The following is a 14245-nucleotide window of genomic DNA, read 5'->3' on the forward strand; positions in this document are numbered from 1 at the left end:
TAGGAACACTTTTACACTGTTGGTGGGAGTGTAAATTAGTTCAACCATTGTGGAAGACAGTGTGGCGATTCCTCCAGGACCTAGAAATAGAAATTCCACTTGACTCAGCAATCCCATTACTGGGTATATATCCAAAGGACTATAAATCGTTCTACTATAAGGACACGTGCACACGAATGGTCCTTGCAGCTTTGTTTACAATAGCAAAGACCTGGAACCAACCCAAATGCCCATCAATGATAAACCAGACAGAAAATGTGGCACATATACACCATGGACTATTATGCAGCCATCAAAAACGATGAGTTTGTGTCCTTTGTAGGGGCATGGATGAACCGGGAAACCATCATTCTCAGCAAACTGACACAAGAGCAGAAGATCAAACACCGCATATTCTCACTCACAGGCAGGTGTTGAACAATGAGAACACATGGACACAGGGAGGGGAGCACTACACACTGGGGTCTGTTGGGGGGAAATTGGGAGGGATGGTGTGGGGTGGGGAGTTGGGGAGAGATAGCATGGGGAGAAATGCCAAATATGGGTGACGGGGAAGAAGGCAGCAAATCACGCTGCCACGTGTGTACCTATGCAACAATCTTGCATGTCCTTCACATGTACCCCAAAACCTAAAATGCAATAAAATAAATTTAAAAAAAAAAAAGAAAAAAAATCGGTGCATATATACAATGAAATATTATTCGGCCTTGGGGGAAAAAGGGAGAACCCATCACTTACAACAGGATGAATCTAGGAGACATTATGCTTAGTAAAATAAGCCAGATATAGAAACAAATATATTGTATAATCTCACATACATGTGAAATCTAGGTGGAAAAGTAAATAGAAACAAAGTAAATAAAAACAAAGAATAAACAGAAAGAGAGAGTAGAATGATGGTTACCAGGGGCAGAAAAGGAGAAGAAACAGGGAGAAGGAGGTCAAAGTGTACAAATTTATAGCTATGTAAGATGGCTAAGTCTAGAGATGTAATGTTCAGCATAAGGGCTATAGTTACTAACACAGTACTACACTGAAAATTTGCTGAAAAAGTAGATTTTAGGTACTCCTATCATGCTAAACAAAAAAGGTGACTAAGGAAAGTCACATAAGTGATGGGTATGTTAATCTGTTTGACTGTAGAAATAATTTCACTATATATGCATATCAAAATATCATATTGTACAGCTTAAATATATCCAATAAAATTAAATTTTACAGCCTGGCCAACATGGTAAAACCCTGTCTCTACTAAAAATACGAACGTTATCCAAATGTGGTGGTGTGCGCCTATAGTCCCAGCTACTGGTGAGGCTGAGGCAGAAGAATCACTTGAATCCAGGAGGCGGAGGTTGCAGTGAGCAGAGATCATGCCACTGCACTCTAGCCTACATGACTGAGTGAGATTGTCTCAAAAATAAATAAAAATAAATTTTTTAAATGTGTTACATTAACAATGTTAGGTTTCAGATGTCTATTTTCAAGCTTTTTTAAATGCCAAAATTGTCTGAAATTATTATTTCAAAATAAGCGTTTCGTTTTTCTTTTCACAAAGGCAACAGTAAAAAGCCTTTACTGTTAATGTTACTTAACAGATCATGCTCTCAATAGCTTTCAGGATTGACTTTCAACACAATCAATTTTGCCTATCATTCCTTTTAGCTAAACAAAAAAAAAGTTGATGAGAATAATATAAAAGTTTTATTTAGGATTACCAATTTAAGATCAACATCCTTTACTACTGAAATAATAAATCACATTTACGAAAAGAGAAAGAATGGACACAGCTGATACATTCAGAGATGATGTTTATTCATTTTGTTAAACAAATCAAGCTCAAATGTTCCATGCTTATGTGATGAAAATATGACAAAATCTCATGAATACAAATTCCAGTACAATAAAATTGGAATAAATTTACTCTAATAGTAGAAAAACTTGTAACGAAAGAAACCATTTATGTCAAAAGCAGCTGATAAACAAGAACTATTGATAAGATCAAAGAAAAACCCCAAATAAGGAAAGACAAACATATGTGGCAAAATACAAAACAGCTATATCCCTAATCCTAAATTTTACTCTAACATTATTCTAATGACTAACGATTAAATTCCAGAAACTATATTAGAAACTATATTAAACACTGGTTTATTCAATACACCCTGGGGCTGTACATTAGCAACTCATTTATTCTACTTCCTCTTTTACTAGTCAGTTCTAGATCCCATTATTTGACCATTCATGCCAAAAATCTACCAATACATGCAACACAAAGTAATTCAGAAAATGGTGTGGGCATCTTAATTTGGATTAATAGAGAGCGCCATCTGGTGGTACAACAAAAGTTTAATATATTTTTTCATTTGTTTAAAGGCATTTATTAAATACAAACAGGGTTATATGAGATTCTTAAAATTTTTTAACTATGAAAATATTTTAAGTGTACAGAAAAGCAGAGAGAAAATCTGCCAAAACAACCAATAATACGAACACACTTTACCTCTTTAACCTATATATAACAGATCCTGATTGTTTACCAGATCATCCACAGAGCAGTCAGATAAAAATATAATATGCCAGTTTACTATAGTATGTCTGGTTTCCACATGAAACTATGAAAAAAGGCAAGTTCAAAACAATGCATTATTAATAAATATCATCTTCACTAAGAAGAAATTAGTTGATTGGCTTTAACTTAAGATTAAAATCTAGCTGGGGAAAAGGACTTATTTTTACTGTAAGACTTCATTTTTTTGTTTCTTTTGACAGAATATTTACAATAAAGCAGGCAAAAGAATGGAAACCAAAAGTGGCTTGTTACCGTACAGAGTCAGGAAGTGAATATAATATAGCTGTCAAGAGCAGAGTTTTTCAAACTGCAGATAATGACTCATGTCATCTATTCTTGGGTAAACATTAACAGTACAAAACAGTGTGCAAAATTATAGTAAAATAAGTATCATCCAGGAAACACTTATTTCAATTATATGTATTTATGCATGTATGTACGTCCCAAGTTATCACATAAAATGTTTTTTTCTCAATTTGTGTAGAGACAAAAAAGTTTCAAACCACTGCTAACTCTACTAGTTTTTAATTTCCTATTTGTGCAATGGTGCTGAAAACAGAAACTTGACAATAATGGTTGTGGAAAATATTAAGTGAGATAATGTACATAAAACACAGCATATGACACATGGTAGGCCCTTGATAAGTAATGATTAATTTATAATAGATTCTAATTAAGCATCGTGGCTATCAGCCACTGGAGATTGTCTTAATATTTAAAAGATTTTTTTCATTTCATTTTTAAATAATATCACTTGTATCATATAAAAGAAAAACCAGAGCAATAAACCCCAACAATAAATGTTTCTTTTAAAAATCAAAATAGGATCCACCAACTTCGTTGTCAAAAATCCTGACATATCATGAGGCCAAAATATGAACAGAATGATGGAGTTCGGTACCTCTCTTTCCCTTTTGCTGTTTCTAATTATCCCATTATCCAAAACTTCCTTCTCTTCCTAACCACCAAGTGCTGTCATTCTGCCCACATCAAGCCTTCATTTCTTGGTAGAAATGCCAAACTGTCATACTTCACACAATCATAATGGACTTTGAGTTCATGAAGTAGTTACCCACTGAAGGCAGTGTAACAGCTCTTCCACAAAGAACAACCTTGGTTTATCAATGAGATGTTTATGGCTATGGAACTGTAGACAAATTTTATAGGCCTCTCTAAACCTCAGTTTCCACACTAAAAAATAGGTAAAGTTGATCTACACCTTGTAGGGTCCAGGCCTTTAAAATTAAAGGAAATGAAATACATTAAGTACCTAGCACAAAGTTAAGAACACTGTTATCTCACTTCCCTCCCTTTTACTGACAAGGCCACCCTGCCACTCCTTAAACACTTCCAGTAATAGAATGCTCCCTTCTTGCAGTCTGGTCCAACTGTGTGTAGCTTTATTTGTTAGAAAATTCTCTCTTAAAATGACATGAAAATACCAAGAGTTCAAAGCAAAGATCACAATGGGCCAGGCTCAGTGGCTCACGCCTGTAATTCCAACACTTTGGGAGGCTGAGGCAGGTGGATTACTGAGATCAGGAGTTCAAGACCAGCCTGGCCAACATGATGAAATGCCATCTCTACTAAAATACAAAAGATTAGCCAGGCATGGTGTCAGGTGCCCATAATCCCAGCTACTTGGGAGGCTGAGGCAGGAGAACTGCTTGAACCCAGGAGGTGAAAGTTGCAGTGACCCAAGATTGCACCACTTCACTCCAGTATAGGCGACAGAGCAAGACTCTGTCAAAAAAAACAAAAAAAAAAAGATTATAATGAACTGAAGTTGTTGAAGAAAATTTCATTCAAAAACCACTTCATGAACTGAGCCTTGAAAGATCGATGAGATTTGGAAGAAAGGAAAAGACTCAGAAGCTTAATTGTTCATTCACTTATTCACTGACTCGTCATCAAAAATGTAGTTAATGCTTGCTATGTGCCAAAAACTTTCTAGATACTGGGTATCCTCAGGGAAATAAAACAGATGAGAGTCTCTCATCATGAACTACACATCCCAATAAAGCAAGACAGAAACAAACAAGTTAGATGTTTGTCTTTGGATGCCTGCCTGTTCAATTAATAACAACTTTCAGCCTGAAGTGGAAAAATTAACTTAAATAATCAATGTCTCTCTATATTAAAACTGTGGCATTTTAAAAGTTTTGATAAAAGGAGAAGCAGAAACTGATAGCTAAAATGATACTCTGCAGAGTCCAACTACTTTCTTGTCTTTCAAGTTCACAAATAATGGATATAGTTGACTAATCCCACTTAATGTCTTTGATATCAATCACAATGAAAATTGCTATATCAAGATTTTTAACAAATACAACTGTGAAATATATTAGCCTTGTTTGCATTTTAGCAGGAAGAATAAACTCAAGACTAAGGCAAATTCTGTATCAGTTTGACAACAGCAAACTATAATTATGTAAACAGATGTTTTCACCATTCTATGAAATGAAATATGTTATTTGAAATACAATTTAAATAACTTGTTGCAGAATATAATCAAATGTTTTAATTTGACTTGAAAAGCATCTGTAATATTAGTAGTCAGCAAAGTAACACCAAATTTATATATAAATAGCACAGCACATCACAGGAGATTTCCTCTATCAGCTGATTCAGACTTCAGAGAATTAGGAGGAACAATGGATTAACCTGTTTTGTATCACTCACTTAGCAGTATCAAGCTTTCATTGGAACAGAAGAGTACTAGTAACATCAATAGTTGCCATTTTCTCCTGTATTTTGTTAGTAGCTCTAAAAATTATATAAGGACAGATGTTATAAATAAATTTAAGTATAACTGTGCTCTTCAATAAGACTAGTAAAAAATATAAGTTTCAATAAAAAGAAACAAGAACTTTAAAAGTAGTTTTCTTTTCATGCCTTTTTTCTACTAAAATATTACACTGAGTTCTGTTTTCTAACCAAATATAAAGGGACACTGAATTTTCCCAATCAACTAAAGCAACATTAAACCCAAACAAAATATAAAACACATTGCTGAAGAAACTGGAAATCATGAGATGGAAAACAAACTAGGTGAGAGCCCTACAATGAACTCAGCTCACTGTCCAGGGAAAGTGTCCAGGCCATAGCAAAAGGAAGATAAATCTAGGGGCAGCCCAGTGGCCTCCCTAACTCCAGGAAATGTATCTAGGAGTTCACTAAGGTGGTTGAATTTCATAAGGCAGCACACAAGAGGAGAGAGATACACAGAGAGAAAACTTATATATGCAAAAGATCATCACTGAGTATTCAGTTGAGTACTGATTGGTGCACATGTGTGAGGAAACTACAGAAGATAGGGAAAACCCCACCCAAAAAAATTAGAGGAAACTAATTTGAAAACTTTATTATTAATAGATCATCAGATGTGGTATTCAGAAGAATGTCTGTCTCACTAATGGGAAAAAAAATTAATTTTAGAAACTCCTCTAGTCTCACCTAACAAGTTTAAATAAAAATCTGAAACAGGCTATTTCCAAGTAATTTAAGTGCATCCAAGAAAAAAGGTCTAAAATATTTATTAAAATATGAAAATATCAGGAACCAGTAAAAAAAATTCACCATATCTAGCATTCAATAGAAACATGATGGCTGAGCGTGGCGGCTACACCTGTAATCCCAGCACTTTGGGAGGCCGAGGTGGGCGGATCACTTGAGGTCAGGAGTTTAAGACCCGCCTAGCCAACATGGTGAAACCCCTGTCTCTACTAAAAATACAAAAATTAGCTGACTGTGGTGGTGGGCAACTGTAGTCCCAGCTACTCAGGAGGCTGAAGCAGGAGAATTGCTTGAGCCCAGGAGGCGGAGGCTGCAGTAAGCAAAGATCATGTCACTGCACTCCAGCCTGGTGATAGAGTGAGAGTCTGTCTCAAATAAAAAAAAAAGTCAGTCATGAAAAAAGGAAAATATAATCTATAAAAAGGACGGAAGTCAATCAATTGAAACAAACTCCAAAATTATACTGATGACTGAATTAGCAGGCAAGGCACAAAATCCATTATCACTAACTTTCATATGTTCAAGAAGCTATAAGAAAGATTGAATATGTGGCTAGGCACAGTGGCTCATGCCTGTAATCCTAGCACTTTGGGAAGCCAAAGCAGGTGACCTGCTTGTATTCAGGAGTTCAAGACCAGCTGGAGCAGCAGGGCCAAGCCCCTGTCTCTATAACAAATACAAAAATTAACCAGGTGTGGTGGTACACACCTGCAGTCCCAGCTAGTCAGGAGGCTGAGGTGGGAGGATGGCTTGACCCTGGGAGGCAGAGGTCGTAGTGAGCTGAGATCACACCCCTGAAATCCAACCTGACTCTGTCTCAAAAAAAAGAAGAAAGAAAGGTTGAACATGCATGGAGTACATGTGTGTGGACACAAAAGATCCAAGTCAAATTTCTACAAGATGCAAACTATAACGACTGAGATAAGAGCTACACTGGATAGAATTAAGAGATCATACAATAAAGAAGAAAAAACTGTTAAAGAATGTGAAGACAAAGCAATAGCAACTATCTAAAATGAAACAAAGAGAAAAAAGACCTCCCAAAAAAGCATATCACTGAGCTGTGCAGCAATTTCAGCAACCTAATTAATGTTTCATTGGAATCCCCAAATTAAGAGAGGGGGTGACAGAAAAAAGTAAAATAATTGCAGAATTTTTTCCAAATTCACTGAAAACTATAAACCCATGGAACCAAGAACCTCAAGGAACCCCCAAAAAGAAGAAACATGAAGAAAGCTACCAAAAGACAATTCATAATCAAATTGATTAGAACTAACGATAAACAGAAAAAAATATTAAAAGAAGCTGGGGGAAAGGCATTATGGATCAAGAAACATATAATGATGACAGATTTCTCACAAAATCAATGGAAACTCATAGCAGAACATCTTAAAACTGCTGAAACTAAAATACTGTCAACCCAGAACTCTCTGCCATACTAAAACATCTTTTGAAAACAAAGGTGAAATAACGTCAGGAAAGTAATCAATGAAGTAGGAGGAGGCAGAGCAAGATGATCAAATAGAACCAATAATCATCTCCCCTGCAGGAACACCAAATTGAACAACTATCTACACAAGAAATCACCTTCATAAGAACCAAAATATCTAGTTTTAATATATTGAGAACAGGGGCACTGAAGAGGGCAGGAAAGACAGTTTTGAATGGCCTACACTACACTCCTTAATCCCCTGGGCAGCAGCTGTACAGCATGGAGAAAGAATCTGCATGCTTGGGGAAGGCAGAACACAGTGATTGTGGGACTTTATGCTGAAACTCAGTCCTGCCAGTCAGGGTGGAGAGGGACACAGGGCAGGAATCAGCTGGGGCCCAAGGAGGGAACTTTTATAACAGCCCTAGCCAGAAGAAAATCATCTATCCCAGTAGTAAGAACATGAGTTCTGGCTAATACCACCAGTGCATGCTAAAGCACTCTGGGGTCCTAAACAAACTTGAAAGGCAGTCCTGGCCCCAAGAACTGCAATTCTTAGGCAAGTCCTGGTGCTGTGCTGGCCTTGGAGCCAGTGGACTTGGGTACTCATTACCTAGTAAGACACCAGGCCAGGCATGGTGGCTCATGCCTGTGATCCAGAGGTGGGTGGATCACTTGAGCTCAGGAGGTCAAGACCAGCCTGGGCAACATGGCAAAACCTGTCCCTACAAAAAAATTAGCCAGGCATGGTGATGTGTGCCTGTACTCCCGGCTACTCGGGAGGCTGAGGTAGGAGGATTCTTTCAGCCTAGGAGGCAGAGGTTGCAGTGAGCTGAAACACCAGCTGGGGAAGAAAAGGAGTGCTTGTGTTACCCCTCCCCCAATCCCAGGCGGCATAGCTCACAGCTCTAGGAAAGACTCCTTCCTTCTGCTTGAGGAGAGAAGAGGGAAGGATAAAGAGGACTTTGTTTTGCAACTTGGATACCAGTTCATCCACAAGAGAATTAAGTACCAGGTAGCATCCCAAAGCCCCCATTCCAGGACCTAGCTCCCAGATGACAATTCCAGACATACCCTGGGCCAGAAGGGAATCCACTGCTTTGAAGGGAGGACACAGTTCTGGCAGGATCCATTACCTACTGACTAAAGAGCCCTTGGGCCTTGAATAAACATCAGCAGGTAATACTTGCCAGTACTTGCCAGTAGCCAAGTAGAACTTGCTGCAGGCCTTGGGTAAGAACCAGTGCCATGCAGGCTTCAAGCATGACCCACCATGTTCACAGCTGTGGTGGCTATGGGGACAGGCTCCTTCTGTATTAGGTCGTTCTTGTGTTGCTATAAATAAATACCTGAGGCTGGATAATTTACAAAGAAAAGGAGTTTAGGCTGGGTGCAGTGGCTCACGCCTGTAATCCCGGCAATTTGGGAGGCCAAGGTGAGTGTATTACTTGAGGCTAGGAGTTCGAGACCAGCCTAGCCAACATGGTGAAACTTCATCTCTACTAAAAACACAAAAATTAGCCAGGCATGATAGAATGTACCTGTAATCACAGCTACTCCGGAGGCTGAGGCACAAGAATCACTTGAACCGTGGAGGTGGAGGTGGCAGTGAACTGGGATCACGTCACTGCACTCCAGGGGAGAACAGAGAGAGAGACTGTCTTAAAAAAGAAAAGAGGTTTAACTGGTTCACTCTTCTGCAGGCTGTACCAACATGTATGTGCTTGGCTTCCGAGGAAACCTCAAGGAGCTTTTACTCATGACAGAAGATGAAGTAGGTGCTTGCAGGCCATATGGCGAGAGGAGCAAGGAGCAGAGGGAGGTGTCACACACTTTTAAATGATCAAATCTCATGAGAACTCGCTCACTATCTTAAGAACAACAGGAAACCATGAGGAATCCACCCCTGTGACCCACACACCTCCCATCAGGCCACACCTCCAACACTGGGGATTACAACATCTCAACATGAGGTTTGGGTGGGACAAATATTCAAACCATATCACCTTCTGCTTGAGGAAAGGAAAGGGAAAAATAAAGGGAACTTTGTCTCAGAGCTTGGTGGCCAGCTAAGCCATCGTGGGATGGAGCACCGAACAGGCTCCTATCCTAGGATTGCAGGCATTGGCTCCTCAACGGCATTTCTGGATCCACTCTGGGCCAAAGAGGAGCCCAACATCCTGAAGGGAGAGACCCAGGCCTGGTAACATTTACTACAAACTCACTGAAGAGCTCTCAGGCCTTGAGTGAACATCAGCAGTAGCGAGGCAGTACTCACCACAGACCTTGGGAAGTGGTGGTCATGAGGAAAGACTCCTACCTGAAGAAAGGAGAGGGAAGAACAAGAAGAACCATGTCCTGCAGCTTGGATGCCAGCTCAGTCGCAGGAGAACAGAACATTAAGTAGATTCCTAAGTTTGCTGACTCCAGGTCCTGGTTCTTGGGCATTTCTGGACCCACCTTGGGCAGTGGGGAGCTTGCTGTCTTGAAAGGAGGATACAAGCCAGGCTGGATTCACTACCTGCTGACTGAAGAGCTCTTGGGCCTTGAATGAACATCAGTGGCAGCTAGGCAGTGGTCGCCACAGGTTCCAGGTACCACTCAGTGCTATGCTGGTTTCAGGTCTAATCCAGCGCAGTCCCAGTGGTGGTGGTCACAGGGGTCCTTCTTTCACCCCTCCCTCAGCTGCATGCAGCTCTGCACGGAGAGAGAGACTCGGTTTGGAGGAAAGTAAGGGAAGAGGACAAGAGTCTCTGCCCGGTAATCCAAGAATTCTCTCAGATCTCACGAAACACCACCAAAGCAGTACCTCCACCAGTCTTCAAGAGTCAGTGTTACTGGGTTTGGGTGCTCCCTAATGCAGATGCAGCTGTAGTGAACAAAGACTTAGATCAGGACACTCAATTCCTTTGAATACTTGGAAAGCCTTCCCAAGAAGGATGAGGACGACAGCAAAGACCATAATAAATACCTAACTCTTCAATGTCCAGAAATCAACAAACATCCACAAGCATCAAGACCATCCAAGAAAACATGACCTCTCCAAATGAACTAAATAAGGAACAAATGATCAATCCCAGAGTGACAGAGATATGTGACCTTTTAGGCAGATAATTCTAAACAGCTGTTTTTAAGAATCTAAACAAAATTCAAGATGTCACTGAAAGGGAATTCAGAATTCTATCAGATAAATTTAACGAGAGATTGAAATAACTTAAAAATCAAGCAGAAATATTGAACCTGAAAAATTCAACTGACACACTGAAGAATGCATCAGAGTCTCTCAACAGCAGAATTGATCAAGGAGATGAAATAATTCGTAAGCCTGAAGACAGGCTATTTCAAAATACAGTCAGAAGAGACAAAAGGATAAAAGGATAAAAAAGAATAAAGTATGCCTGCAAAATCTAGAAAATAGTCCTTAAAGGGCAAATCTAATAGTCATTGGCCTAACAAGGAGGCAGAGTGAGAGATGGGGTAGATGGTTGATTCAAAGGGATAATAAGAGAGAATTCTCCAAGCCTAGACAAAAACATCAACATTCAAGCACAGAGAGGTTACAGATTTAACCAATGTAAGATTATCTCGAGACATTTAATTACCAAACTCCTGAATGTCAAAGATAAAGAATGGATCCTAAAAGAAGGAAGAAAAAAGAAATAACATATAAAGGAGCTCTAATGCTGAAGGAAAAAACTTTTATCCTAGAATAGTATATCAAGTGAAAATATCCTTCAAGTGAAGGAGAAATAAAGACATTGCTAGACAAACAAAAACTAAGTGATTTCATCAATACCAGACACATTCTACAAAAATGCCGAAGGAAGTTATTCAATCTGGAAGAAAAGGATGTTAATGAGCAATAAGAAATCATCTGAAGGTAAAAAGTGCACTGGTAATAGTAAGCACACAAAAAAACACAGAATATTGTACCACTGTAATTGTGGTGTATAAACTGCTCATATCTTGAGTATAAAGGCCAAGAGATGAATCTATCAAAAAATAACTGAATCTTTTCAAGACATAGACAATGCAGTAAGATAGAAATAACCAAAAGTTAAAAAATGGGGTGGATGAAGTTAGAGTGTAGAGTTTTTATTAGTTTTCTCTTCGCTTGTTTTTGCAATTAGTATTAAGTTGTCATCTGTATAAAATAATGGCTTATTAGTTATTTACAAGCCTCATGGTAATAGCAAGTCAAAAAACCTACACAAGATACACAAAAAGTAAAAAGCAAGGAATTAAAATATGCCACCTGAGAAATTCACCTTCACAAAAAGACAAGAAGCAGCCAGACACGGTGGCTCAAGCCTTAATCCCAGCACTTTGGGAGGCTGAGGTAGGTGAATCACGAGGTCAGGAATTTGAGACCAGCCTGGCCAACATGGTGAAACTCTGTCTCTACTAAAAATTCAAAAAAATTAGCTGGGCATGACAGTGGGTGCCTGTAATCCCAGCTACTAAGGAGGGTGAGGCAGGAGAATCACTTGAACCCAGGACACAGAGGTTGCAGTGAGCCAAGATCATGACACTGCACTCCAGACCAGGCGACAGTGCAAAATTCTGTTTCAAAAAAAAAAAAAGGAATAAAGAAAGAGAAGACTATAAAACAACCAAAAAACAAATAACAAAATGGTAGTACTAAGTCTTTACATATCAATAATAACACTGAATGTAAATGAATTAAACTCTCCAATCAAAAAGACAAAGAGCGGCTAAATGGATAAAAAAGCAACACCCAATTATCTGTTGCCTAAAAGAAACACTTCACCATAATGACATACAACAACGACTGAAAATAATGAGATGAAAGAAGATACTGCGTGCAAATGGAAATCAAAAAACAGAAGGAGTAGCTCATATCAGACAGAAGAGATTTCAAGAGAAAAACTATAAAGACAAAGGTCATTTTATAATGATTCCTATCAAAAGGAATAAGCAAATTCAGTAAGGCTATAGGATACACAATCAATATACAAAAATCAATAGCATTTCTACATGTCAAGAGCAAATGAGAAAAAAAAATCAAGAAAGTAATCCCATTTACAATAGCGACAAATCAAAGAAGATCTCTACAGTGAATAGAATAAAACATTGATGCAAGAAACTGAAGAAGACACACAAAAAAATGAAAATATATTCCAGATCATGGATTAGAAGATTCAATACTGGATTTTTGTTCTTGTTGTTTAAATTGTACCTTTGATCCTAAGATAAACCAAGTAGCTAAATAATTTCAAAAAGTACACAACAGACATTATCCTCAAGTTATCAAGGCTTGTACAAAGTACCTTTACCCCCAAATCCTATATGGTATATGGCCACACAGGTGAGAACCAAATTCAGGTTTCCAACAAAAATTATAAAATATTATTCAGCAAAAGCTGCAATATCTCCGGCAGCTTGTGAGATTACTCCGGATTCCTCTGCAATTGCTGTCAAGACGGTGACCCTCTCACATTCTACTTGGCTAACAGACTAGGTCCAAGGAAGTGAGAGCCAACTGTGTCACTTCATATATATTATTATGTCTTCTTGCTTTTCAACAATCTCTTCTAGGTTTCAAATAGTTCTGAATCCAGTCTGCAAGGTAACATTGTTGGGTTAAGTATAAACTTTTCCTTCTTCAAGTACATCAGGATATGGTTTAGCTTTATTAAGATTGCAGATTTTCACTGTGTAAATGAGCAAACACACCAGAGAACAGATCAGTTCCAGGATGGCCAGAAGGAGATAAAGATACAATCTGCTGGGCTGCAGGAAGAAATGCTGCAACACAGTATGAAGAGAATAACTGTGTTGCCAGTGAAGTGTATCATTAATGCCTCTTGAGATGGCTTATCCATCAGTAGATCAAGTTATAGCCTCAGTTTCTGACTTTGCTGTGGTGATACTGGATGTAGCATTCAAGATGTACATGGAAAAACTAAAAAATAACTTTCCCAAGGATTATGACCATTTGAACTTAAAGAGTGTTTGTGTAGTTTCCTGGGCACCTGTCCTCATTTACATTAGGGTAAGAACAAACCACATCTGTTAAACATGCCAAAAATAACACATAATAAATAAACAAGAGAAGATTTGCTATGACTACTATAGGAAAAAGATAGAATCAGGGTCTAAAATGAGCTTATGGTGAGTAATGTAAGAGAAGCTGGGCATCAAGAGGTGAGTCATCTTCAATACTTTGAGTGACATCCAAGAAACCCCTTAAATTTTTAATAAATTTTGCTTTAAATATATATGAATCTCAAATCAACTTCCAGGTCTCACAGTTAGTTTTTTCCATTTTCTCAGTTTCTCCATCCTTCCCCCAATGCCATTTCCCAATGCTAGAGGTCAAGCTTTAGCCAACCTGGCCTCTCCACCTGTCAGAATCAATATTGTTAAAATGTTCATACTACCCAAATCAATCTACAGATTCAATGCAATCCCTATTAAAATACCAACGACAGCCAGGTACAGTGGCTCATGCCCATAATCCCAGCATTTGGGAGGCTGAGGCAGCCAGATCACAAGGTCAAGAGATTGAGACCATCCTGGCCAACATGGTAAAACCCCATTTCTACTAAAAGTACAAAAATTAGCTGGGTGTGGTGCCACATGCCTGTAGTCCCAGCTTCTCTGCAGGCTGATGCAGAAGAATCGCTTGAAACTGGGAGGCGGAGGTTGTAGTGAGTCAAGATTGTGCCACTGCACTCCAGCCTGGCAACAAAGCAAGACTCTGT

The 14245-nt window shown here is 38.7% G+C and overlaps 1 protein-coding gene and 1 pseudogene across 3 annotated transcripts in view; both read right to left on the reverse strand.

The window, feature by feature from the left end:
* SMAP1 (small ArfGAP 1) overlaps positions 1–14245 on the reverse strand; it is a 176356-nt gene that overhangs the window by 137594 nt on the left and 24517 nt on the right. The gene's annotated exons all lie outside the window — the stretch shown is intronic.
* LOC108318396 overlaps positions 12120–14245 on the reverse strand; it is a 25993-nt pseudogene continuing 23867 nt past the window's right edge.

This window comes from Cebus imitator, unplaced genomic scaffold (assembly GCF_001604975.1).
Source record: "Cebus imitator isolate Cc_AM_T3 unplaced genomic scaffold, Cebus_imitator-1.0 Scaffold218, whole genome shotgun sequence".
Taxonomy (NCBI): Eukaryota; Metazoa; Chordata; class Mammalia; order Primates; family Cebidae; genus Cebus; species Cebus imitator.